Source organism: Sceloporus occidentalis, unplaced genomic scaffold (assembly GCF_023333645.1).
Source record: "Sceloporus occidentalis isolate IW3139 unplaced genomic scaffold, rSceOcc1.0.p SCAF_4, whole genome shotgun sequence".
NCBI classification, from domain to species: Eukaryota; Metazoa; Chordata; class Lepidosauria; order Squamata; family Phrynosomatidae; genus Sceloporus; species Sceloporus occidentalis.
The window spans coordinates 92712845-92739795 of record NW_028316984.1 but is presented as its reverse complement, the minus strand read 5'-3'; the positions used below and the strand labels follow the sequence as shown (position 1 = coordinate 92739795).

At 40.8% G+C, this 26951-nt stretch overlaps 1 protein-coding gene across 6 annotated transcripts in view; it reads right to left on the bottom strand.

The window, feature by feature from the left end:
- LOC149314349 (tetraspanin-4) overlaps positions 1 to 26951 on the bottom strand; it is a 771146-nt gene that overhangs the window by 359079 nt on the left and 385116 nt on the right. Inside the window, exon 1 of one of the 6 annotated variants that reach the window (XM_089520926.1) lies at positions 19843 to 19875. The exons of the other annotated variants lie outside the window; for them this stretch is intronic. The gene's annotated coding sequence lies outside the window, so the exon portion shown is untranslated. Of the gene's footprint in view, positions 1 to 19842; positions 19876 to 26951 lie in introns of those variants that run through there. 6 annotated transcript variants of the gene reach the window in all.

Here is a 26951-nt window from a genome sequence, read left to right as displayed (position 1 = left end):
TCGTGCTGCAGTCAACATATAGAAAATTATTCTTCCGTGTTTCCTTTCGGTTTCATCTGGTATCATATTTAACAGAAGGATTTCTGGTTTGAGACTTAAGTTTAACTTGCCAATTTCCTGTATTCCATTTCTAATCATTATCCAAAATCTCTTAGCTTCTTCACACTCCCACAACATGTGAAAGAAGGTTCCCTTTTCATTTTTACATTTCCAACACCAATTTGATCCATTTCCGTATATTCTTACCAATTTATCTGGTGATAAATGCCATCTGTAAATAATCTTATAATAGTTTTCTCTAATATCTTGACAGGTAGAATATTTAAGTCTTACTTTCCAAGATTTTTCCCACTGTGACAAGTCCAAAGCTTTTTTACAGTCTACCGCCCATTTTATCATATTATCTTTTATGATTTCCTTTTCCAACCAGTATTCTAACAATTTCTTGTATATAGCCGATAAAGCACCCGACTTTTTCCCCTTTAACATAATTTTCTCTAATTCCGTTGTTTCCCCTGTAAATCCTAGAGTTTTTTTTATCTTCTCTAAATTTGGATTTGATTTGATGATACAGAAACCAATTACAGTTATGGCCCTCCTCCCTTAATTGTTCCAAAGGTTTTAAAACAAAATCATCCTTTTTCTTAACTAGTATATCTTCATATGTCATCCATTTCTGTTCATCCGGTAGATTTTTCAAAGGGTCAAATATCGCTTCATGGGAGGAAAGCCATAAGGGGGTTTTCATACTAATCCATCTCCTATACTTGGTCCAGATTCTATAAATTGATGCTCTAATATAGTGGTTTTTAAACCCCTGGTGGGCTTTTATTTTTTTGTAATATAAATACGCATGAAACCCGAACCGAAGGTCATGCCCTTCTAGTTTTAATAGTTTTTTTGTTTTCAAGATTTAACCAATCTTTCAACCACAACAAGGCACTTGCATCAAAATATAATTTGATGTTGGGGACTGCAAATCCTCCTCTTTCTACACTGTCAAATAAATAAAGTTGTTTTATTCTTGGTTTTTTCCCCAACCATATGAATTCTGCTAGTTTTTTCTGCCAATCATGCAATGTTTTATCCTTACAAATAATTGGTAGTGCTTGAAATACAAATAGGATTTTAGGAATTACATACATTTTAATAGCTGCAATACGACCCAGTAAAGACAGATTAAGTACTTTCCATTTTTGTAGATCCTTTAAAATTTCTTTCCATTTAACATCATAATTATTTTTAATTAAGTCAGAGTTCTTATTTGTTATAGTAATTCCCAGATATCTGGCTTTCTTTGTAATCTTTAAACCTGTTTTTTTTTTCAAATTGGTTATCTCTTTCCTTTATCATATTTTTGTAATGACCTTTGTTTTCTCAATATTTAATTTTAAACCAGAGATTTTTTCAAAATCTTTTAGTAAATGTAGAAGTATTGGAACACTCTCAATAGGGTCCTCTAAAGTTACAGCAATGTCATCTGCAAAAGCGCGTACTTTGTATTTTTCTTTCTTTATTTTTATACCTGAGATGCTTTCATTCTCTTTTATTTTTCTTAACAACAGGTCCATAGAGATTACAAATAAGATTGGGGATAAGGGACATCCCTGTTGGGTTCCTTTTTTGACATCTACCGATTTTGTTTTGCTGCCATTGATTATAATTTTTATCATCTGCTTACTATAAATTTCATTTATCCATGCAATAAATTCCTCCCCTATTCCAAACAATTTTAATGCATTTTTCATAAAAGACCAATTCAAGCTGTCAAAAGCTTTTTCCAGATCAAGTAGGAGTAAAGCCATCTCTTTTTCATTGTGAGCCTCAAAGTATTCGATTGAATTAACAATATATCTTATGTTTTCACTTAATTTCCGGCCTGGAGTGAACCCACATTGTTCTTCCGAAATGATTTTAGGAAGAATGTTTTTTAATCTATTCGACAGAATGCTAGCAAAAAGTTTATAGTCTTCGTTAAGAAGAGCAATCGGTCTATAGCTATGGGGATCCTCTCTATTTTTCCCTTCTTTTAGTATTAAAGTCACATTTGCTTCCCTCCAAGATGGGGGCAAACTTCCTTTCTTAATATTATTCATTGTTTCTAGTAGAGGATTGCATATCTCTTCTCTAAAGATCTTATAAAATTTGGCTATAAAGCCATCAGGCCCCGGGCTTTTATCATTTTTCATGTTGTTTATTGCTTTACAAAGTTCTTCTTTTGTGGTTGGTTGATCTAATTCTTGTTTTGCTTCTTCATCAATTTTTGGAATAGGATAGTTGTCTAGAAAATCCTTCAATCCATCAAACTCTACATTTGCTTTATATATCTTTTTAAAGTGATTAAAAAAATCTCTTTGATTTTTTTCTGCTCCGTAAACACTTTATCTCCCTTCACCAATTTTGTAATCAGATTTTTGTCCCTTTCCTTCCTAATTCTTCAAGACAACCACTTACCTACTTTATTCGCATTTTGAAAATATTTAACTTTTGCTTTCTTCATCGTCTTAATCATTTCATCTATGTTTTCTAGCGAGTATTGTCTTTGCAGTATTTGGATTTCTTGTAGAATTATTTTCCTTTTCTTTTTCTTTACTCTCCTGCAAGTCCAATTCTTTCCTTTTGATTTCTTCAGTTATTTTATTCAATTTTTCTCTCTTCCTTTTTTTCTTCCTCTAAAATATAGCCCACAGCACCTGATTTTCATTGGCAGTCTCCCATCCAAGAACTAACCAGGGCTGACCCTGCTTGGTTTCCAAAATCAGATGGGATCTGGTGCCTTTGGGCATTTAGACTTAAAACATTTTAAAAGTGCAATACAATTAAAAAACTAATATGGAAACTAAGGTGGGGCACAGACCACCAGAAAGAGCCTGCTGGGAGCCACCTCTCTTTTCTGCGTAGCCACGCTGCAGCAACCAAATTGTGTGGTGCAGCTACACAGAAAACAAAGGAGCACTGAAAAGCGGCTCCTTTTAGCGCCACCGCAAATTTCTGGCCACGGTGCAAGCACGTTGCTGCTGCGCAGGTCCATCTGGAAGGCGCGCAGCAGTGACGTCATAGCGGTGCACGCCATCTGGACAGTGCCGCACAGCTATGGCATTATGGTGATGTGCTAGGGTTGCAAGGCATGTGCACGCGCCACCCCAAGGCAACCCTAGCACGTCGCCATGACACCACAAAGGACCCATCTGTCCAGGGCCTAAAACACAAACTAAATTTCTATGTAAAAAATACAAGTTAAAATCAAGTTTAAAAATAGTATTAAAAGAGGCTTAACATCTGCAATCATTCCTAAAACTTTACCTAAAATCATTATGATTTCAAAAATGCCCCCCTACCCAGACTCAAATAGTTCAAAGAAGTGGGGAATGGCAAATTTGCCCCAGTGGCCCCTAGGTCAATGGGCCTTTTTCCACTAGGGAAAAAAAGCCATTTTTTAAAACTGGATGAGGGCAGGGAGACTATTGCAGGCCAAATCCTGAGAGCTGGAGATAGCATCTTGTGATGTCACAGGAAGCAGGCCCTGACAATTATAAGCATCAACTGCAATTGCACAGAATACACTATGCAAATAAAAAAAAACATAAAGTCAGACAGATGAACAATATATATTGATAAACACACAATTACAGGCAACATTCTTACCCTGAAATTCTTTCCCCTGCATTCTTGTCCTGACGAATGCAGGAGAGAGAACAGGCCCAGAAATCTGGCAAACCTATCAAGACCATGCAAATAAAAAACACCAAGTCTAACAAATGAACAATATATGTAGATGAATGCACTTTCCAGATAGCATCCTCACCCTGAGATTCTTTCCCCTTGTCTTGAGGGATGCAGAAGAGGGAACAGGCCCAGAAATCTGGCAAACTTATCAAGAAATTAAAATTTCTTTTCAAACTTTTATTCCATGGCAGGGAAGAACAGAAGAGTTATTCCTGACATCTCCAATTTGCCAAGGCTCTTTCCCTGGCCCTGACATCTTTATGTTGCTGTTCTGTGAAGAAATACCTGAGAACCAATTATTTTAGTGGAGAAAGCATTGGCAAGTTGGATTCAGTTAAGAGGGTCTGTATTGCCTATCACAAAGTTAGAAAAAAAGCAGAAAGAGGCCACGTAGTTCAATATTCACTAACAAGGCTTCCACATTTCAACAAACTCAAAGCAGTGAATCACCACAGGGATGGAGTGAATTATAACGCAGATGCAAAGCAGATTACATCAGTAGATGTTATGGCAGATCAAGTATGCACAAAAGAGAAGCCACTAAATTGCATCCTTCAGCATTTTGTGTGCTTCTGATATTTATAAATCAATAGCTGGCTTTTAGAAACATTTTGTTCCCTCTAGTATGTCAAACCATATTCACAAATCACATATGACAGCACAAATCACACTAGGCCACAAATATTATTTATATAGGAAGGCAATGCAAGAACTAGGGCCCACATGGAGCCAGTTAGTATGTACAGGTGGCCACAGCTTATATACAATTCCCACAAAAGATATTTAGTATACCCAGCAGTATAGCCATAGCTGACTTGTCAATATCTCTAGGCAACCTACTTACAAAAATATAGAACTGTGTCATGACTTCTCAGCAAGGCTTTGGCAATAGAAATAAATATGAAAAAGTTTTAATAATCTCATATTTCATTATGGACACCTGGGAAGGGATGACATCTTTTTCAGTGAGGAGTCCTTCACCATATTGTTCACGACAGACCTTTTCTGCAATAATGATATGAGCAGAATTGTGCTGTTATGGTGTACCATCATAATGTATTGTGCAAATCATGGCAGATATAGGAACGGTCCACTAACAATCCTGGGAAGGAAATTTGTCACCTCACTCCATTCCCCTGACCAAAGAAGTCCATCTCCTATGTTTGCATAACTCACACAATATATTTTCACAAGAAATCCATCTCAGAAATAACTCCTTTCTGAAAAGCACAAGATTTAATGACCTATTGAATACTTTGGTGACTTAGAAATAAATTGATTATCAGCATTTCTAGGAGTCTTTTAATCATTTTTGGATATTTAGCCCAGAAGTTATTAATGAAACTCAGTTTTTCTAAATGCAAATATACCCCAAGTCTGTGAATGGTTCTTAAAATCTTGGGCAAAGTAAAGATTAATCGTGTTAGAACAGATCACATTGTCACCATGCTGTAACTTTCAATAGTTTCTTGAAAGTCCAGCAGATCTTCTTCTTCTTTGCCCCACCTTCTATACTGAATTCACAGAAATTTGATCTAATAGCTCACCTTCTGTCAAACATCAGTCAATTCATTTTTCATTAGCAAAAATGCACCAGCTATGCAAAACACTGATCCAACATTATAGAAAGTTGAGTTGCCATAAGTCAAAAGCAACCTGAAGGCACACAACAAACAGCACTTGGTTCATACGTTCCTTACCCTTCAGGTAAGGTTATATACAGGGCTGCCTATATAGTCAGTCCTTCTTATCCATGGATTCTGTATCCATGGGTTCAATCATTAAAGCCTGAAAATATTTAAAAAAAAAATAATTCAAAAAGCAAACCTCAATTTTGCCAAATATAGGGGCACCATTTTACAATGTCACTGTATAGAATGGGGCTTGTGCATCCATGGATTTGGGTATCCACAGGGGGTCCTGGAACCAAACCCTAGTAGACACCAAGGGCCCACTGAACTTATATGAGCCTGCCCAGGACTTGTGGTTTGCTACAGAGGTGCTGCTCATGGACTCACCAATCATAGCAGTCAGAACACAAGATACTGTAAGGTCTTCCTAGCAGTGACCCTCTAAATTCTTCTCCCTTAAAAGTGACATTTGGCTCGTTCCTAGGCCCAGCCCTACCATTAGACAGCATGAGGCAAATCCATAGTTGACAGATCCTGGTGAAAACGGAAGTGAGGTGTTGCAGGACAGGAGTCCTGGGTGCTACACAGTCTGCTTTGAAGCCCCTTAAGCTAGTCTGCTATCCTCAGAAGTTAACAGGGAATGCTGTCCCATTACCAAGCTTGAAGTAAGATTTAACTATCACTCCTGTTTGGCATCTGTATGTAGAACAGGAGATTCCACTTTATTCTTCATTTCAGAAAGCTTATCAGTTTTCCTCTTCCCCTTTCTCTTTTAGTTGGCACCTCCAAACTTCCATTAGTTTGGAAACTGAAATACTTTAATTTATTACTGCTGTTGCTCAGTTTGCTCTTACAATAATTATGATTTTATGCTGGTTGTCTTTCAGTGTCATATAAAGGTTTCAGAGATTTTTTTTAAAAAAATACTATGCATTAGAAGTATTTATTCACTGGTTTTCTGCTTGTGGGGGCTCCCAGATCAACACGAAATAAAACAGATTAAAACATTTTTTAAAAAAAAAATAAAAAGCCATTTAAAAAATGAAACATTATTCATCTCTTAGAAATGCTTTAGTTGTATATTCCTACTTGGTAGGGGTTTGGTCTGGATGTCCCTTGCAGTCCTTTCTGGCCCTATAGTTCTATGATTCAAGTACAAATTAGAAAGAATGCCAACTGCCAATTGTAAAACCAGCTTCAAAGAACAAAGACCATATGGAACAATACAGCTTTGGCAGTCCACCAACATTTTAACAGGAACAGAACCAACCTGGCATCCCCTTGGGGGCAGTTCCACAATCAAGCTGCTATTACAAAGAAAGACAGAATCCTGTTGGAGGTTTACATCTTGAGTGGACTTGCATATGCAGAAATTAGAATTGTGAAGTTGTATAATGTCTGTATCCAGTAGAGGGCTGCTGTTACATTACTATGTAGCAAATCCAGCAAAGTGAAATAGCCTGATGTACAACAGGACCGATGTGCATCAATTCTGATGCATATCACATTGGTCTTGATGTGCAGTGAATCAGTCCTGTTGTGCATTGGGCACTCATGCTTATGTCCTGTTATGCATCTTTGCAATTCAGTTGAGGGGATTCTTAGCAGCTCCGCTACATACAGTTATTTAGCATAACAAGTCATATAGCATTCTGGCAGCTCTCTCTCATGTACCAGCTTGCCCTCTTTGGGAAGTGAGACACAGAGGGCTTACTTTAAGGACCTCAATTTCCAGGCAGGCTTATACAGTCTTTCAGATTTCCTAATTGTAATTGTAATGAATTTTTTGTTGAATTTACATATGTATCCTTTAAACGCTGATTGGGGAAGACCTCCAGTATTGAAACAGGGGGAACATCTTGAAAACAAACAAATATTTACAATATTGGTTTCAGGTTACTGGTTTTTGGACTGAATCTCAATGTAACCTTGCTGCTTCTGAGATCAGATAGAGCTAGACACCTGAACAAGGAAGAATTAAAAGCATAAGGCTGAAGAAATGAGAAGAAAGCCACTCATCAGACACCTTTATGACTTTATTCCTCAAAGTAAAGTTCAGTTTAAATAGAATTCCAGTGGACTTTCACAACATTTGCCTGTCTAGCACTTATTCAAACTGAGTCCTGGCTGGCAAGGGGGGGAGGGGAGACCCAGTTCAGTCTCCTATGCCATTCAAAAGGTTTGATTGAAGGATTCTTTTTTTCACAATTGACTCAGGCAATAAGAGCTTGGCTGCTGTCACCATTTCACAATAATTACTGTGTGCATATGGCTTCAGAGTGTATCCTTGAAGGCAAAAGAGCAGTTTTCCAAAAGCCTTTTTCCAACAAACATTAAGCACTAAAAGCAAATAGGCAGTTTCTGTGCAAACTTGATATTAGGGTGCAGTGATGATAAAAAGAATTTTTGAGGATGCTGTCTATAGTTCATACTGCCCAGATTCTATTTCTTTTTTAATTTATACACACACAAACACACACAGCACAGTCTCCAAGAGATACCAGAGTTCTAGTTTCTCAATCAAGAGCAGGTCAGAACTGCAGATGAACCTTCCTCCAAGCCTTCACAAATCACAATACAGCATTTTTGTTCACTATTTCTTGACTTGAGTATAATGGAAAATTTCAACTTTGGATGAAATTTTAAGAAGTCTAAAAAAAATTATAATTTAATGTGTCCCAACTTGCTAGTAATGAAGGACAAATGAGGGAAGAGCCTTGCCATGGAAATGTACATTGGATGAACTGTACTAAGATTCATATCTCCCTTTTTATCCATTTCTCTCTAAACACAAAAATCCTGGTCCTGAATATTAGAATACAAAATTTGGGACCCAATCCTTGCATTACTTCCACCCTAAACTCATGCAGCTGATGAACTGGCCACGTGTCCATGAAAACTTAGGTATAATAAATCCACTAGCTTTCAAAGGTGTTGCAAAACTTGCTGTTGTTTTTTGTGTAAATATTTGAGCATGACCACCATTCTGGAAGCAGATCCCCAAAGTTTAACAGTGCTGCTGCTGCTGTTGTTCCCATGCTATCTCTTTCACTCTGTGTATTTCTCAGATATTTTATTTATCTACAAAGCACAGCATAAAGTGTACCCAATCAATGTAAGATTTTGACTTCTTTTCATTAATATTCTTAATCCTTCAATATTGCAGTTTTCAGGCGATTCTCGGATGATTAGAAAATGTCTAGCATTTTAGCAAATTGTTTTACTAAAGGGCAGCTTTTCAACACTTATTCACAAAGGAACCCTATTGATCTTTTGTAAATAACAAATCAGTATTGTGTATTACTAATTCTTGTAGAAGACCCTTTCCTCATACACATAGGGCCTCACCCTATATGCTCTTACACATACATCAAGGAACAGTTGTTGCTGTTGTGTGCCTTCATGTAATTTCTGACTTATGCCGATCCTAAGGTGAACCTATCACAGGGTTTTCTTGGGAAGATTTGTTCAGAGGAAGTTTGTCCTTGCCTTTGAGGCTGAAAGAGTGTGGCCTGCCTAAGGTCACCCAGTAGATTTCCATGGCTGAACAGGGATTTGAAGAACACTTGTCTCCAGAGTACCACTACAGTGCCACAATAAACAGCAGTGAGTTGCTAAGCCAACAGGAACATGGTTCCTGCTACTGGCCCAATTGTCTACACCAGAGCAGAAGCCATAGGTTTCTACACAAACAAGAAGACCCCATAAGCCATTGCCTTCTTGTAAGACACTCTAAACTTTGCAAGGTTGGCCCAGCCTTACGCTGTCAAGCAGTTAAAGTACGTTTTCTTTTTCCTCACTGAATCTGACAGGTTGGAGCAGCCTGTATAGAAAGGATTCAGAATTCAATGACCATCTTTTTAAAAAACAAAAAACAAAATCCAGTGTACCTGTGCCATTGTACACAGTAGCCTAGCTTGCCCAGTAGATAGTAGATATCTACAGTAGATAGTAGTTTCAAGCAATCTTCATGCACAAAAGCTAGAATCCCCTCCTCCTTTTTCTTATCTGCCAAGAATGGTTGGGAAATAATAATAATAATAATAATAATAATAATAATAATAATAGTTTTTATTTATATCTTCCCGTCTCTCCCAATGGATCGAGGCGGGATCACAACAGAATTAAAAAACAGTTACAGTTTTCCAACATTAGTTACCGCACAATTAAAACCACAGCTAAAAACATAAAACATCAAATGTTCCAGGCATCAAACATCGTCAGTCAATTGCGGGGTCAGATGCTCTTGTTCCATTCCAATGGTCTTCATAGGAGGTCAGGAGGGTATGCGTAGTGAAAGAGCTCTGTCTTTACTGCCTTCTTGAAAATTTCCAAAGATGTGACAAGGCGAATCTCCTCTGGGAGTCCGTTCCATAGTATAGGGGCAGCTATACTGAATGCTCTTTGAGAAGTGGAAACTTGTCTGGATGCTGATATCTCTAGCAAGTTCTTCCCACTTGTTCTAAGAGTGCGGGGCAGATTGTATAGGGAGATGCGTTCCCGTAAGTAACCCGGGCCCAAGCCATGTAGGGCTTTAAAGGTGATAACCAACAGCTTGTACTGTGCCCGGAAGCTGATTGGGAGCCAGTGTAGATCTTTCAAGATAGGTGTTATATGGTCAAGTCTCGAAGAGCTAGTGACCAACCTGGCTGCCGCATTTTGCACTAGTTGAAGCTTTCGAACTTGGTACAAGGGTAAGCCCCATGTAGAGCGCATTACAGAAATCAAGACGAGAGATTACCAGAGAATGTACTATAGCCTCAAGGTCCTTTTGGTTGAGGTAGGGTCACAGTTGGCATATCAACCGAAGTTGATACCAGGCACTTCTGGCCATCACATCCACTTGAGATGACAAATGTAGAGATGGATCCAGAAATGCTCCCAAACCGCGAACTCCATCCTTCAGGGGAAGTGTAACCCCGTCTAGGAGTGGTGGACAAATTTCCTTCCCAAACCTAAGGAGTCTATGGATCTAGGGAGGGCTTTTTTAAGAGCAGTTTGACCGCTGCCAATTTTAACTGCAATGGAAATTTGCCCTCCTTAAAGGATGCATTGATTAAAGATTGCAATAATGTAATCATAGCATTCCCTCCCTGGACAGTCAGCCACGATGGGCAGGGATCGAGAGCTCATGTCGTCTTCCTTACACTTCCAAGGAGCTTGTCCACTTCATCGGTACTTACAAACTCAAGGTGATCCAGTCTAACATGGTCCACGGAATCTCTGGACACCTCTCTTACTGTTTCTGTGATAATGCTGGCGTCAAGATCAGCCCTTATCTGAGAGATTTTGTCTGCATAGAAGTAATTAAAAGTGTCACAGTAGGTTTTAGTTGGTTGCAACAAAGGGTTCAGGGAGGGAGGCGGTTGGGTCAGCTCTCTAACCACCCTGAACAGCACTGCTGGACGAGACTCTGCAGACACTATATGTGCAGCATAGGAGGAATTCTTTGCTGCACCTATCGCCACTCCGTAAGACTTCAATAAGTTCTCAAGGAGTGTCTTGTTGGATAAGCACTGATGTTTCCGCCAGCAGTGCTCTAGTTGTTGCGCGGCCCACTTCATCTGTTGAAGATCTTCCGTATACCAAGATATTTTTTTAAGAGGTTTGGAAAAGATGCTTGGGAGCGATACTGTCTATAGCCTTGGTAATGTCGTTGTTCCAGGTATCAACCAAGGCGTCGACAGAGTCGCCATCAGAGATGGCATCTCTCCTCTCGTTGCCTGTCTGGAGTCGGTAATGGGCTGGATGAGGGAAAGCAGACTCAGTTTGAATCCAGAGAAAACGGAAGTGCTTGTGATAGGTTCTCCAGGCCCGGGGATGGCGGTGTTTCCACCTGTCCTGAACGGGATCACACTTCCCGTGAAAGACTCTGTTCGCAGTCTGGGGGTGCTCCTTGACTCGTCGCTCCACCTTACACCACAGGTGGATGCGACGGTCAGGAGCACATGTTATCAGCTTCGGTTGATACGCCAGCTGCTTCCCTACCTGGGCCAGGAGGTCCTTGAAACGGTAGTACATGCTCTGGTAACCTCTCGTTTGGATTTCTGCAATGCGCTCTACATGGGGCAACCCTTGTACCATACCCGGAAGCTGCAATTGGTGCAGAATATGGCAGCAAGACTGGTCACTGGTACTTCCAGGACCAGTCAAATAACACCAGTCCTTAAAGACCTCTATTGGCTGCCTATTCGCTTCCGGGCGCAATACAAGGTGTTGGTTATTACCTATACAGCCCTAAATGGTTTGGGCCCAGGGTACTTGGAGGACCGCCTCTCTCCATACAATCCGCCTCGCACACTCAGGTCAGCCGGGAAGCAATTGTTAAGGGTTCCAGAAGCTAGATACACTACCACCACCCAGAGGGCCTTTTCTACCTCGGCCCCCAAGCTCTGGAACTCGCTCCCCGGCGAGCTCCGCTAGGCCGCCTCGCTGGACCAATTCAAGAAGGGGTTGAAGACATACTTGTTCCATCAGGCATACCCCTGACCCCTGAAGTACTCCCCCCTCCCCTCTCGACAGCATTGGAAGCTGGCTTGAGATTTTTTATTTTGGGGGGGAAAATGTAACTGTTTTATCCTGTTTTTATTGTTGGTTTTTATTGTATTGTGGATGTTTTTAACCATGTTGTTAAACCGCCTTGATCTTTGGAAAGGCGGTATATAAATAAAATATTATTATTATTATTATTATTCCCAATCATAAGCCCCTCTAGAGCTTCTTTGAACCTTTTGGGTTCTCGCTTGTTACTGTGTGGGTTGCTGAAAGTGGCCCCTCTCACCAGGCCTATGTTGGACATGTCATGTCTCACATACCAAACTATACTCCAGGGGTGGGTTCAAGCCCAATGGCTATAACTGACTGAAGGATCCTCTTCCTTCTCTCCACCAATCCCCTTCTGGTTCCACAGGCTCAGAAAATGGGACTATTCATTGTAAACATCAGTCACCTAATGAACATTAAGAATTATCTTTGCTCTAGCAAGGCTAGTTTGGGACTATTCTTTATCTATGCTGTTGAGAAAATAAACTGTTTTGGTTCTTTGTATGCTACCTATCTGTTTTCCTCTATCCCATCGTTTGCCTCTTAATCCCTAATCGTTATAGAGTTTCTTAATTTGGAGACTGTGGTTCGAGCACATATTTTTGGCAACCCAAGAATCCTTCCCTAACAAGACAGACTGTATTTTTCTCCCTATAGGTTTTGATTAAGGGGAGGTGAAATAGGTTGAATTTGCTCAGCGGTGACTGGAGAGCTAGCTGACATTGGTCTAGTCAATGGGAAATTTTGATGCCACTCTTGCTCTTGCTCAGGGGATAGGGTAAATTGAAAAGTGGTGGCATTCTTAAGTGGTATGTGTATGTAGAGAAGTGATGGCAATCTTAGGTGGGTGTGTGTAGGGTTGTGTACTGGATGCTTCTAGCAAAGACTTTGTCTGTGCCACAGTATATCTCCAGGGGGAATATAATCAAGCTGCCTCTTCAAAACAAGCAATATCTCAAACCAGAATCTCTGATCCCCATGGTGTTTGGTAGCAGAGAGGAAGGAGGATGTTTGTGTTTTTACAATGCTTACGTTTCTGGCAGTGGACAATCAATAATGCAACTCAAAATGTGCAGCTTAGGAAGAGACTATGGGCATTTTACACATGGATACCAATGCTACCCATTAAGTAACTATCATAGCGCTTGGTTATACAAAATGATCTCTTCTTCATGTAACAAACCAAAGAAGAGGCAGGATGAGATCACTTTTTAAAAAATTCCACTAATATATTTATAAATGCACTTTGGGGGAAAGAAATCAAGTATCCCTAAGGGGATGATACACTAAAAATCAATCCAAAGCTGTTAGGAAAAGAGCACTGTAGCAATTACTGGTGTAGGGGCACACGGTACAAACACTCTCAAGAGATACCTTGGCATAAAGGTTGTTCATATGTGCTAGGTATGCACGTAAAAAGATGCTTATTGCATTAAATATAACTATTCCCTTTTGGCATATCAATCCAGTCCCAGTGCTAAAGGTAAATGGAATTCTGGCTCTCCTGAGTACAATTTTTAAAGTATTGGAGCAGAACTAACTAGATCTAAAAATCAGCCGTAACAATTAAGTCAGCCTGAAAGAATACACACACAAAGTAGGACCTTCTAACTTCCTGTGAGAGAACACAAAATTCTACAAAGCAATAGTACCTTTTCTGTCTTTAAAGTTTCATTGAATGACTTGTATCTACAAAGGGAATGATGCTATTCTTTCTTAGTTTTTGTTGGAGAGAACTGCTTTATTTTAAAATATTTTTAAACTCTTGGCCTATACATTTAGAGGTTGAAAGAACTATAGAGTGGACCCTTGGTATTCATTGGGGTTTGGTTCCAGGACCCCCCGTGGATAACAAAATTCATGAATGCTCAAATCTCATTATATACAATGGCAAAGTGTAATTTCCCTTATGCAAAATTGACAAAATCAAGGTTTGCTTCTTGGAATTTTTAAAAATTATTTTCAAGCCATGGACGATTGAATCAGTGGATATGGAGGGTTGACCGTATTACAAGTAATAGCATTATCTGTAAAATATTACTTTTTGAAGTAACAAGAATGCAACAGAAAAACATTATAATGAGTATTTACACCATTTCTTGCTTGGTGGCAAAAAAGTACTTTGGGGGGAGTTTTAGATCATTTTTTTACATAATTATTGGTTGTTTTTTATACAGGAAATGTAATGGAAAGTAAGGAGTAATGCAACAAGTAAATCAACAAGTAACTTTTTAAAATAAATGAAGAATAGTAACAAGTTGTTAAAATTGTAAAATGTAATGGTGCCGTTTTAAAAGTAGTATCCCAAGTTCCGTATATGAGTCTATTTTCACATGAGGTGTTAAAAGTGTTCAAAAGGGCACAAGATTTGACTGTGTTTAGTGGATGAAAATGGATTTCCATCAGGACAGTTAACAGTAGTGACAGTAACTGCTACTTTATCTCTGTTTTTTTAAAACTCTCATCTGTGAGACGATTTACACCCTGTCCCTTACTTTCCACACATACTCAGCTTTCTACTTTGCCAGTAAAATATGATAATTATGGTCAACAGAGAAGGATCATGGACACAAAAACCCATTATGACACAGAATTACAGTACATACACATATGCAATATTGAACAAATGATTTTTTAAAAAGTAGCAACACAGAATTATGGTAAGCACAACTATATAAACCTATATAAACAAGTGAGAGAATTTTAGTTTTGTAGTGCAGAGTCTGCAAATATAGAGACACACTTTTGCCCAGGTGCAGAAGCTGAACCATTCAACAGCTACTATCACCACACAAACCCCCCTCAATGCAAGATGCAGTCCAACTATGGAGTTTATTACCCTTTTTTTATTATAAATTGTCTTTTACTATTCCCAGAGCAGACAAGCACCCACTGCATACATTCCTATGTTAGCAATGATTATAACATATGTGAGTACACCAAGATGTTTCAAACATTTTTATTTATTTACTTATTGGATTTCTATCCCACCTTTCTCCCAAAATGGGATTCAAGATGGCTGAAATTATAAAGTGAGAGTTTGCCATGAAACAGTTCTGATCAGCCACAGATGTCTGAGCCTGGCCAATCCCCTTGTCCAAGCAAAATTTTCTTGGCCCTTCTTCTACCTTGCAAGATTCATCTCCTTCCATCATCCACAAGGGCCAAGAAAACTTAAGTATAAGCAAACAGTAAATTAAGGAAAGCATTGCGTGCAAGCATGCATTGCGTGAGGGCGGGGAGGAAAGTCTCCTTCTGTCTTCACAATGCTCCTTCCAACCAGTGCTATTTCTCATTGCCTCCCTTGTGTTGGTTGTTTAGGAGCAGAGTAACCGAGACACCATTTTTGTCAGCCTTTAGAGTAGGGGTGCACTTGTGGCCATGTAAACTACCCGCATAAGCTCTCCTCATTTTATCCTGGTTTTTTTTTTAACATCCTCCCCAACTACTCAAAACCACTGCAACATGCAGAGGATGTGCACTCCCACCCCTACATGCCCTCCCCATACTCTGGGGCAAGGGCAGGACCCAGAAGCCACACACATAATAGGTCAAATAGTGCCAACATCAATACTTTCCATTTGGCTGGTTTTCAGCCACTGCTTTTGTTTGTCTGTTTTGCTTCTGAATTGTGGGTTCGAGACATGTGGTGATCTTCAGAAGTTTGCAGTGATTTTGAGCCACTTTCGGTGTCTTGAACAGGAAAAAATAGCTGACAAAATATTTTTTAAATTTATGTTAGGGAGGATGCTGATCAACCTGTTGGAAGTGGCACAGCAGTGTAAACGGCCACCTCTGCAGTTGCCTACCTCTGCTTTACAGCTTCCCCTGCTGTCTTATATGAGCAGTGGTGTCACTTGGGTTGGTGTCATCCAGTGCAGTAAATCGTTATGTCACACAACTATTGACCTCCTTCCATACCATACCATAGCACACCATGCAGGATATTTAGTAATGTTTGTTGTATGATTGTTACTCATAAATCTTAATTACCATATATCACTGAATGTAATGGTGATAGCTGTGACATAAAACAATTAAAATTATACCTTTATATTACAATATCATATGCACAGCCTAAATGTATTTACATCTAAACAGTTTCACTTGCTTAAAGTGACAGATTGTTAAGATGTGATGGCTTTAAAGAAAATTTTAAAAGAATTTTAAAAATAAATTATTTTTTAAAATATATTTTTTAATAATTTATTTGTTTTTAAACATGGCTCCTCTCTTTTCTCCTCCCCTTGATCCTCATCCCACTTACTCCATCTCGTCAGCCATTTAAAGGGACACAGGCAAACATCACAGGCTGTTTCTGCCTAAAGGGAGATGTATGGGCACCAGTGGTATAACCCCCCTTAGAGTGTCACCTTGTGTGGCCCACACACCCTGCATTATGCCCCTATATATAAAGGCATTAAATCATGTTCAGTTAACATAATTGCAACTGAATGACCATGCATGCATTCCTATTACTCCCTCCTCCACTTGAAATGAAAGTATGCACAGTCAGATGATTCATCTTTGCTTTGTTGTGGTTACCACTGGAGGAGACTTACACTATTATTTTTTAGACTTCCTGTAGCCATGTTTGAGAGTCCCTGCATAAGTTTATTCCCACCTGCATGCAACAGTCAAAAACATGTGGGATATTTGCATTTTTATCCTACAGGCTTTGACATCTTTTATGAAGTGCCTTTTATTTATATTTCAAAGTGTGTTCTGCACAGCATGGTGGGGATAGTGTTGGTTGCCCTGGAAACTTACACCATACCTTGTTTGCTGAGGAAAATTAACTTGACCTTCATCATTACATCACTTAGGACCTATAATCAGTGTCCATTAACATAACAGTAGGAAGGCATGTGCTTTCTGACAAGAAAATAAGAGGAGGAAATTGGCACCATCAAACATTGGAATCTGTGCACCTTAAGGGACTTGGGTACCACTTTGGCAACATGCCGAGAAGTGTTCAGTGAAACAGGAGAATATCTTCTTCAAAATTCCATGTAGCAAACCACACAAGTGAAACAACAGCTAGAAAACTGCCTCACCATCATGATGATGATGATGATGATGATGATGATGATGATTGGAAGGCACGGTCTGTAGTCCAGTGGAACCAAAGGAGAACACAAGGATAGGTTAAAATTATTAAGTATAGTAATCTAAAATTGTAAAAGAACATTAAGTCCCAGGTCTCACCCATTGGGGGGAGGGATGTCAACAGTCATAACCAATCCCATTGGAGAGGCACTGCTGGACTCTGGTCAACCTTCACCCCCGTCCTAGAAGCCCACTAACTATTGCTCCATAACCCTAACAGGGGAAAATACAAACCAAACTGTGGCATTTTATTTTATAACCTATTTTTGCCCCCCAGATTCAAAATCACTTACAAAAAAAGGGATCAACAATGACAAAAATGAAAAGACCTCAATACAGCAGTCATATAAAATTAAATAGCAAGAAACAATCAAACTCTTGTTTGAAATGCTCATGGTAATGTTTAATTGCCATAAGCTAGCTCAATTAAACATACCACAGGAAAATATATATCTTCAGGAGGAGAATCAGCTATGCTTCCATCTCTTGTTTCCCTTCTTGCCAGTACCCAGGCCAGATGGCTCACTGAAGAAATTTCACTCCTAATATACTCTGGCATGAATTTCTTTTGGCTGGCTGGGTTCCTGGTTGGAATTCTCTCGGCCATTATTAGTTGCCTCTGCATACACTCCAACATTTCACAAATGAAAATTGAGACACAAGTGGCCAAGCAACATGAGTGTGGGGTCAAAAGGCCAGGCAACAAAAGAAGGAGAGTTATCAATGAGAAAGAACACACAAGCTAAAAAAGACTACAGCAGATTGCTTTTGCTGGCATCTCCAGAGAAAGACAACTGCAAATGAATTAAATGAGTGCAAACTATTTTTCACTTTTAATTCAGTTTGCCACAACTAAAGTAAGCTGAGGGCAAAGCAGAAAAGTGGGAGGAGGAGCCATAAACTAGGACATTTTAAAAGCAGCTGAAAAAATAGAACAACAGAGGATTAATCAGGACCATCCCTGCCAGATTCAAGACAGTTGGAGGATATGCCTCTGTCTGTGAGTTTAGGTCCCAAGTACCTGAAGAGAAGCAACCGAGGAGGCATTACTCAGTCTAAATCCAGAACTGAATCTACAGAAGGGCTGTATTGCAGAAATACGGAGTAGCATCTTGCCCTGGTGTGATCTCTTTATGGCCACACACGCTTGTTTTAATCCAAACTGAAATTACTTTGGAAAGCCACATGGGACGCCCATCTTTGTGTGTCAGCTGTGTGCACATGTTCCCCATATCACTTTATGTCTGGTCACATGACTGGAGAAGCTGTAGGGTTTTTTGTTTTGCTTTGCTTTGTTTTTTGCTTCTGCCATGCATGTGCATATTCACATAATCAAATAGCCTTTATCTTTTCTTTTCTTTTCTTTTTTTGTCATTCAGACTGCCCACATGCACTCCCATCAGATACCTGGGTAGTTACCTCCACATCCTCTAACATGCTGCCTCATTTTAAAAAAAAATTAATTCCTGGGAAAATGGGTACAGAATGGCCTACACACAATACAATCTTATACAGATCTACTCAAAAGTAACACCTTCTTAATTCAATAGGACTGGACAGTGTCTTATAATGGTTGCTCCATGAGACCTCTCCCCAATCACCTTACTCAGAGGTTTAAAAACCTTTTGGACTTTTTTAAACAGAGGCTGATGGCCATCTGTCGGAAGTGCTTTGATTGTGAGTTCCTGCATGGCAGGGGGTTGGACTGGATGGCCCTTGTTGTCTTTTCCAAATCCATGCTTCTGATTCTCAAAAGGACATCTAAAGGCAACCAAATATTCAAAGTTGAAAGCTTCAAAACTTTACATATATCCAGAATACAAAGAAAAAACAAAGAAAATATGTTGTAGAGAGCTTTCCGGCCTTTTGTAGGCAAACAATAGCCCAGGCAACACATCTCTGGAGACTCTATGCTGCCCACCCACCAGCCAGTCAGCACCTACTAACCTGGCCCCACCTGATTCCACCCTTGTCCCAACTGGAGGGTCAAACCACACATTTTAAAAACTAGGTCTTCCCCAAAACTGCAAAGTAAACTAGAGGTTTTCTTTTTTAAATGCTTTAAAGCCTTCAGACATCAAAAAGAAGTGTCTTCATGTCAGAATGAGAGAACATGTTGTGTTTCAATGGGACTAAGATCAGTCTAAGGACACATTATTTCACCTGTGTAGATTCATTCCAGAGTGTGTATAGGACACACCGAAAAACTGTGATGGAATCTGTGGTCAGTTTTCCTGAATATCCTCACTAGTTTCATTCTTCCATGAAAGAACAAATAAATTTAAAAGCTTTTCCCCCTACTAAGTGAAACTGTACGTATTTTGATGATTTTTCACAGTTTTGAGATTTTTAATGGATCTTGTGGGGAGAAAAAACTAATTTTGTGCAGGCAACAATATATTTTGTACTTCTTTTTTAAAAAAGAATTGTCCTGAAATGTGAGAAAAATTGTGGTGGATCGCCATTTCCCTGACAGGGTATCTCAATGTGTCAAGACATCCTTTCTCACCAAGGACAAGAAAAAAATTCTGAACGTTGCTTACATCTCCAGCTGTGTTACATAATTATTCCTGCAACAGTCCTTCCATATTCTGTAGAAACTCACCTAAATGGCAGGAATAAAACTGCAGCTCATGCCAGCAGTTGCAAGAAAACAGTGTAGGACAACAGAAGCATTAGTTGGATAGTTAACTAAAAAAAAAAAGGCTGAGAACTGTAATGAGCTCCCAACATGTTTGTCCATGTCTATATTTCTTTTCCCCCCCAGTGGAAACAAACAAACAAAAAATCACTGACACATAGTACAGCAAGAAGGAAGAGGGCTTCACATTACCATTCAGTCCCAGAGCATCTCCAAAGCCTGCAAAAGATCTACCATTGAACTATAGGCCTCGCTCCCACCCACTGCTTCTCCTATAGAAAATGGTCCCTACAAATCTAACAAGAAACTTTCCTTCCGACACCTAATGTGCAATGGTGGGTGTGTGGTGGGTTGAAAGAGGCCTGTGTCCAAGCATCTGAAAAGAACTGACTCATTCTGTAAGCCTCTGTCCTTCAGCTTTCAATTTCACAATACTTGAAAGTTTGACTTTTCAGAAGCACTCAGAAATCAAATGAGTTTCTAACATCAAATGCAAGCTGAATACTGATTTTAAAGCTAAGGTGTTTCAGAATATCAGGCCTCACAATCTTTCAGAGGCTCTTCATGACTAATCCAGCGTAATACATGACTCGATTGGGGGCTATTTGAACAATATCAGATAGAGAGTACAATCCGCAGCTGATGTCAACCCAGGCAGTGGCAGAAAATGTCTTGTGCTATTTTATATGCTTTAGCATTGCCATGGGATTGGTGTATCATTTTCAATGTCTTTCAGTGTTGATTCCAGAGCCATGCTCCTTGTAAAGTGATTGCTTGACCCAAGAGATCGGAAGCTGAGATGAAAGGGCTCACAAAGAACACAGATGGAGCCTGGCAAATGGTAAGAAATATGCCATTTGGGAGCCTCAGCATTTGGCATTTCAGCCAACCTGCACTATTGTTATCTGCCATTTGATTATAGCTTTCTTTTAAGTGCTATCTGGAAAGTGGGGGAGAGGACCTTTTGGCAAGAGCAATACGCTGCTCACTTCTTTACAAGGGGCAAACAGCCATTAGCATGTGTCAGTTCAGTATGTTCAAAAGAGAACTGAAACATTACTCTTTGATATGATATTGATCAGAACCCCAAAGACAGCTTGGATTTGTCAGCATGTGCAAGTTCTACAAGGCAGACCTTTGTTATCTTGCAGTATTCCTACTGTTTTGTCTCCTTGCTTGCTGCCACTGCATCTGTTTCTATCAAGAATTAGCAATGGCAGCTCTGTTTTTATGTCTTCTGGCCTTTCAGTCTGAATGACATATTTCTTAACAATATTCATGCACACCACCACCACAACTTGTATGTAAAGTAACAAACACTGAATTGCCAACTGCTATGCCTTTAGAGAGAGCCAGTGTGGTGTAGTGGTTTGATGCTTGGACTACAACTCCGAGGACCAGGGTCTAAATCCCTGCTCAGTCATGGAAATCCTCTTGGTGATTGTTCCAGCCTCTGAGGAAAGCATAGGCAAACCTCCTCTGAACAAACCTTGCCAAGAAAACCCCATGATAGTATTACCTCAGGTAGTGATAGTGTCACCATAAATTGGAAACTTAAATCCCTTCAATCACAATCAATCCCTAACACTGCTGCAGTGGAACCAAATTCTCCCATCTTACTACTTGAATGCAACCATGCAAGAATTGGGGAAATGATGACAGGGTATGAAATCTGGCATGATATATACCTAACAACACCCTGAGGCAAGCTAAGCTCCCCAAATTTGAAGAAATCCTGGCATATGGGGGCACTGTTTATTTTTAAAAAATTCTCTCTCACCCTATATCCCAAGACCTCACTATAGTGGGGCTGACACCATGCACCAACATAATAATAATAATAATAATAATAATAATAATAATAATAATTTATTTATATACCGCCTTTCCAAGGATCAAGGCGGTTTCACAACATAGCACATATCAACAATAAAAACCATTAAAAACATCATAACAACATACAGTAAACAATCTCACGCTAGCTCAACAATGCTGCTAAGAGGGAGAAGAAGAAGGGGGTACATCAGGGGTCATCAGGGGTCAGGGATATGCCTGCTGGAATAGGTGTGGTTTTAGCCCCTTTTTAAATTGTTCCAGCGAGGCGGCCGAGCGGAGCTCGCCGGGAAGCGAGTTCCAGAGCTTGGGGGCTGAGGTGGAAAAGGCCCTCTGCGTGGTGGTGACATATCTAGCCTCTGGAACCCTTAACAATTGCTTCCCGGCAGATCTGAGTGTGCGAGGCAGATTGTATGGAGAGAGGCGGTCCTCCAAGTACCCTGGGCCCAAGCCATTTAGGGCTTTATAGGTGAAAACCAACACCTTGTATTGCGCCCGGAAGCGAATAGGCAACCAATGGAGGTCTTTAAGGACCGGTGTTATATGACTGGTCCTGGAAATACCAGTGACCAGTCTTGCCGCCATATTCTGCACCAACTGCAGCTTCCGGGTATGGTACAAGGGTTGCCCCATGTAGAGCGCATTGCAGAAATCCAATCGAGAGGTTACCAGAGCATGTACTACCGTTTCAAGGTCCCCCCGGCCCAGGTAGGGGCGCAGCTGGCATATCAACCGAAGTTGATAACAGGTACTCCTGACTGTCGCATCCACCTGAGATGTAAGGTGGAGCGACGAGTCAAGGAGCACCCCCAGACTGCGCACTGAGTCCTTCACGGGAAGCGTGACCCCATTCAGGACAGGTGGAGACACAACCATTCCCAGGCCCGGAGAACCTATCACAAGCACTTCCGTTTTTTCTGGATTCAGGCTGAGTCTGTTTTTCCTCATCCAGCCCATTACCAACTCCAGACAGGCAACGAGAGGAGAGATGCCATCCTTGGTCACTGAATCAGTCGGAGACATAGAGAAGACTATCTGGGTGTCATCAGCGTACTGATAACCCCGAGCCCCGTGCCTCTGGATGATCTCTCCCAGCGGTTTCATGTAAATGTTGAAAAGCATGGGGGACAGAATGGCTCCTTGAGGGACACCAGATGTAAGCGCCCTCTTGTCGGAGCACACGTCCCCCAGCTGCACCATCTGGAACCTTCCCGAGAGGTAGGATCGGAACCACTGGAGCTCAGTGCCCCCGATTCCTAACTCCCCCAGGCGCCCCAGAAGGATACCATGGTCAATGGTATCGAAAGCCGCTGAGATGTCCAAGAGCACTAACAAGGACACGCTACCCCTGTCCATGCCCAGACGAAGATTATCGACCAAGGAGACCATGGCAGTCTCAACCCCGTAGCCCGCCCGAAAGCCGGTTTGAAATGGGTCTAGATAATCCGTTTCATCCAAGATCGATTGAAGCTGGATTGCAACCGCCCTCTCGATCACCTTCCCCAGAAATGGCAATAGCGATACTGGCCGATAATTATTATGCATCAGGGGATCGAGGGAGGGCTTTTTTAGCAGTGGTTTTACAATGGCCAATTTTAAGCTAGATGGAAATTGCCCATCCCTCAGGGATGTATTAATTATACGGTGTAACATTGAAGTTACCACCGTCCCCCCCTGAGCCGCAGCTCAGTCAGCAGTCCTTGGAGGCAAGGGGGGCGGGACGGAGGAGGGGGCCAAGCAAGCTGGCTTTTGTACACGCCTCTGCCACCGGCGTGCTCCTCCCTCCGCCTTCCCCCAGATGTTGCTGCTTCTCCCTTGGTCCGCTGGCTGGAAATGCTGGTGGTGGAGTCCAGAGCAGATGGAGAAAAGCAGTCCGAAGGCGGCTCCTGGGCCGGTGTGCAACTGCGCACCTCTAACAACCCAGAAGCCGCCCGGCAAACAAACGCAGCTCACAGTCAGCAGTCCTTGGAGGCAAGGGGGAACATCCCATCACTTTTTAGGTATTTTTAATAGGGGGTGGCTGTGCTGTGGAGCACTGCCTGAGTCTGCATCTGCCCACTCTCTATATTTTCCTAGAACCCCTTTCATGCTGGGCAAAGATGTTGTCAAGCAGATGCAGTGTTGGCTGGTGTTTAACCATGCACCCACCCACCACCCCCAGAAAAGGTTTTTTTTTTCCAAAATAAAAGTAGAAGGGACTGTGTTTTTCACTTTCTGGCAAGCATACTGGAAGGGAAGCAGGCTGCTCTTTCTCCTTGGGTGTCTTGCTCCAGGCTCTCTAAGAAATCCAGCACCAGTTCTGTTCTGTGCTACCTTTATGAGGATACTCGGTATTCACAAAAATTATTCACCATCCTTTAGCAGAGCTCCCAGGGCCAATGTACAAATATGGTATAAAATACAAAACTAAGACAAATGTATAATATATGTCAATATGTGGGATGATGGAGTAAATTGACTGAGTAGGAATGTCTTTGGTGAAAAAAAAGGGGAACAATGTTGGCACCAGGAAGACCACTCCACTCCTGGAGAAGAATGCCATAAACAGAGTGACCTCATTGAGACAGTTTTCTGTCTAGATACTATCCATTTTATCCAATTGCCTGAGGCACCAGGAGAAGTTTGAATGTTTACTTCAACACTAGAAAAGTTAATTTTCACTTATTTGGTTATGTATACGAGAATGAAATTTTTCAAAAAATTTTCTCCTCATTGAGTGAAATTAAAAGACCTTCCCCTTGACTTTTTAGAACCACAATTTGGTTTTGCTGATTTTTTTTTAAAGTGCTTTCTTGTTGAGAATGAGAAAAATTGCATTTTACCCATACACTGGTTGATATTGGAAGTGGCATTTCTTTCAGATACCTAAAAGTAATCACAAGCACTTTGAACACTACTCAGACACCAGAAACCACTGACGTTCTTTCAATACCACTGAAATATGTTCCAGCTGACAGCCTGACAGTTTGGTTGAACCAAGCACCATTTGCAAGCAGTCTTCAAAGGCACATCCCAGTACTCAGTCCTAGATATATTATCACAGCATGGCTTAACTTTGGTCCAGAAATGGCCCCAGTTGGTGTTCTAGATTAAACTTATAATAGCTTTATTATCTGCCTGAATCTTGTTGGTGAAAGAAGTAAACAAAAAACAGGCAAGGGGAAACCAAAGCATCCATTATCCTTAGTTCTAAGTGGGTCTGCCCAGAAAAGCTCCAGGAGGTTCAAACAGCATAATTCTGGGAGAACAATAGGGTCAGGGTGCCTGTACAACAGTTAGATTGGGAAGACTATAAATGTCTATATGGAAATATAGGCCTGAGGGGACTGGAATTTGGTCATTAGGAGTCCAGAGGAAGGGACTCAGATAACAAATATAACTCTAGAGGAGAGAGAGCTGCTGTTGTGTAAAATCTTGAATGATATTGTTAGCCTGGGTGGCTTAAATATTAAAAGGGGAGTTAAATACAGCCATTGCATTGATGTAACCAAGAAAGACTACAATAGCAAGCTTTGACAACAAGTTATATTTATTCCGTTCTGTTATACAATAAACCTTTGTTTTTATTTCAAACATCACTTGGCTCGTGGTGATTTTAAAACCAGCAATGCTACGTTTATTTTAAAGCCTTTGCTGTGCCTCTCACATATAATTTGGTGGCAGCAGTGGGATTAGAAAACCCCATAGGACTGCCATCTTAAGGACAAGAAATAAGGTGAAGGAGTGTTGTCTTCGCAGTAAATTGCTGTTCTTGGAGACTACTGGGATAGCAATTCATCTTCTTTTTTGTTTTGATGGATTAATGTTAGTCCAGGCAATCTGGACAGGTTGGGGACAGCATGGGGCACCAAGACTACACCTTGTTTTATGTGGACTTCTGATTTCTTGGTGTTTCTTTCTTAGTCTCTACTAAACCCCAATAAGTTACACAGCCCAGCAAGTTGAGTCATTATGGGTTGCCAATCCCAAGGACACCAAGTTCCAGGAATGGGAGAGGAAAAGGAAAGAATGGGTGAGGGACCACATCCAGTATAGAGTACCTGCAAGAAAATGAGAAAAAGAGAGACTAGAACCATTTCCAGATTGGTGTACTCATGGTTCCTAATTCCATTGGAGTATTTCCCACTCAATGGCACTCTGAATTGTGGCTAGGTAAAGATAGGTTATCTCCCTCATGCAATGTCATCCTGACAATCCGAAAGAGTCTTGGCAAGCAGAACGATGAACAAGGAGAGAGTAATCTGTTCTTGGATGTCTGCTGCCAAGAGACCAATCTGGCCATATGCAACCAGCAACATTTCACAGGAGACTCCAAATGAGATCACCTCATCCTGGAAGGGGAACAAACTCATTTGAGCAGTAGCCCATCTGCCACCAACATAAATATATGTGACAAGCAAAGGAAATGTGCAACAGGAGGCTGGCAGGAGAAGAGCAAGGGAGGGGGAACCTTCTCACCTTGTCTCTGCTTTTTTGCTATCTCCTGGCATTTATACCTAAAACAAAGGCTGTACGTCTGTCAGATACTGGCTGAAAACCACTGAGCACCAAGCTTTGAAGAAAACTGCCAATCTGCATAGCAGGAATTAAAAACTTTCCAGTACATTTGTTCTGCAATACCTCGGAGCCAGTTCCCACACAAAGAATCTTTTTAAAACAAATTGCTGAAGCACTGCCTCACTGGAAAGATCCACAAGATGAATTCCTCAGACTTGTATATGACATTCCCAGAATTTGCAGAGACTGAAGTGGGCCTCAGTGGTATCAGAAAGGGCACTTAACATCCCAGATGCAGATACACAGGGAGAAAACTACCCAAGCAGAGCTGGTTCACCGATGCAGACACATTTCTTCAGGGCTTGTACAACCGAAGGAGGGGACGCAGGCAATCACATGGTGTGGCAAAATTCTGGGGCAGCTGCCTCATCCATGTCTCTGTCTTTGAGAGAAAGACCCTGCCTGAATTTTAGAGGCATCTTGACAGCTCATCAGCTGAGTGATATCCCCTGCATTCCAAAGCTTTATGATCTCTACCAGCTGCTAAGGGCAGAGATAGAGCTGTAAGGGGAAGGTTTTTTTTTTAAAAAAAGTGGAAGGCATGGAGAGAAAAAATATGAGACAAAGGTATGGGTCATGTCTTTTTCATTCCATATAGTAAGATACTAGGTTTGATGTAGAGGAAGCATGGCAAAGAGAAGCAATTTTTAATTTGCAAAATCCAAACTAAAAGCACACCTTTTAGGCAGCTTTGCATAATTTTGTGGCTCTCAGTTGAATATGTCAAATGAGCTCACTGATAATAGGGCTGTCTTCAGACACATATAAAAAGCTACCTATACAATCTTAGGCATATCTCTTCTAAAGGAGGAATTCAATGGGGTGTAACATTTTAGCCTTTACAATATGGCTACCCTCCAGAAGGTTATGCTGGCTGAGGATGAGGGGGATTATAGTCCAATAGATTGGAG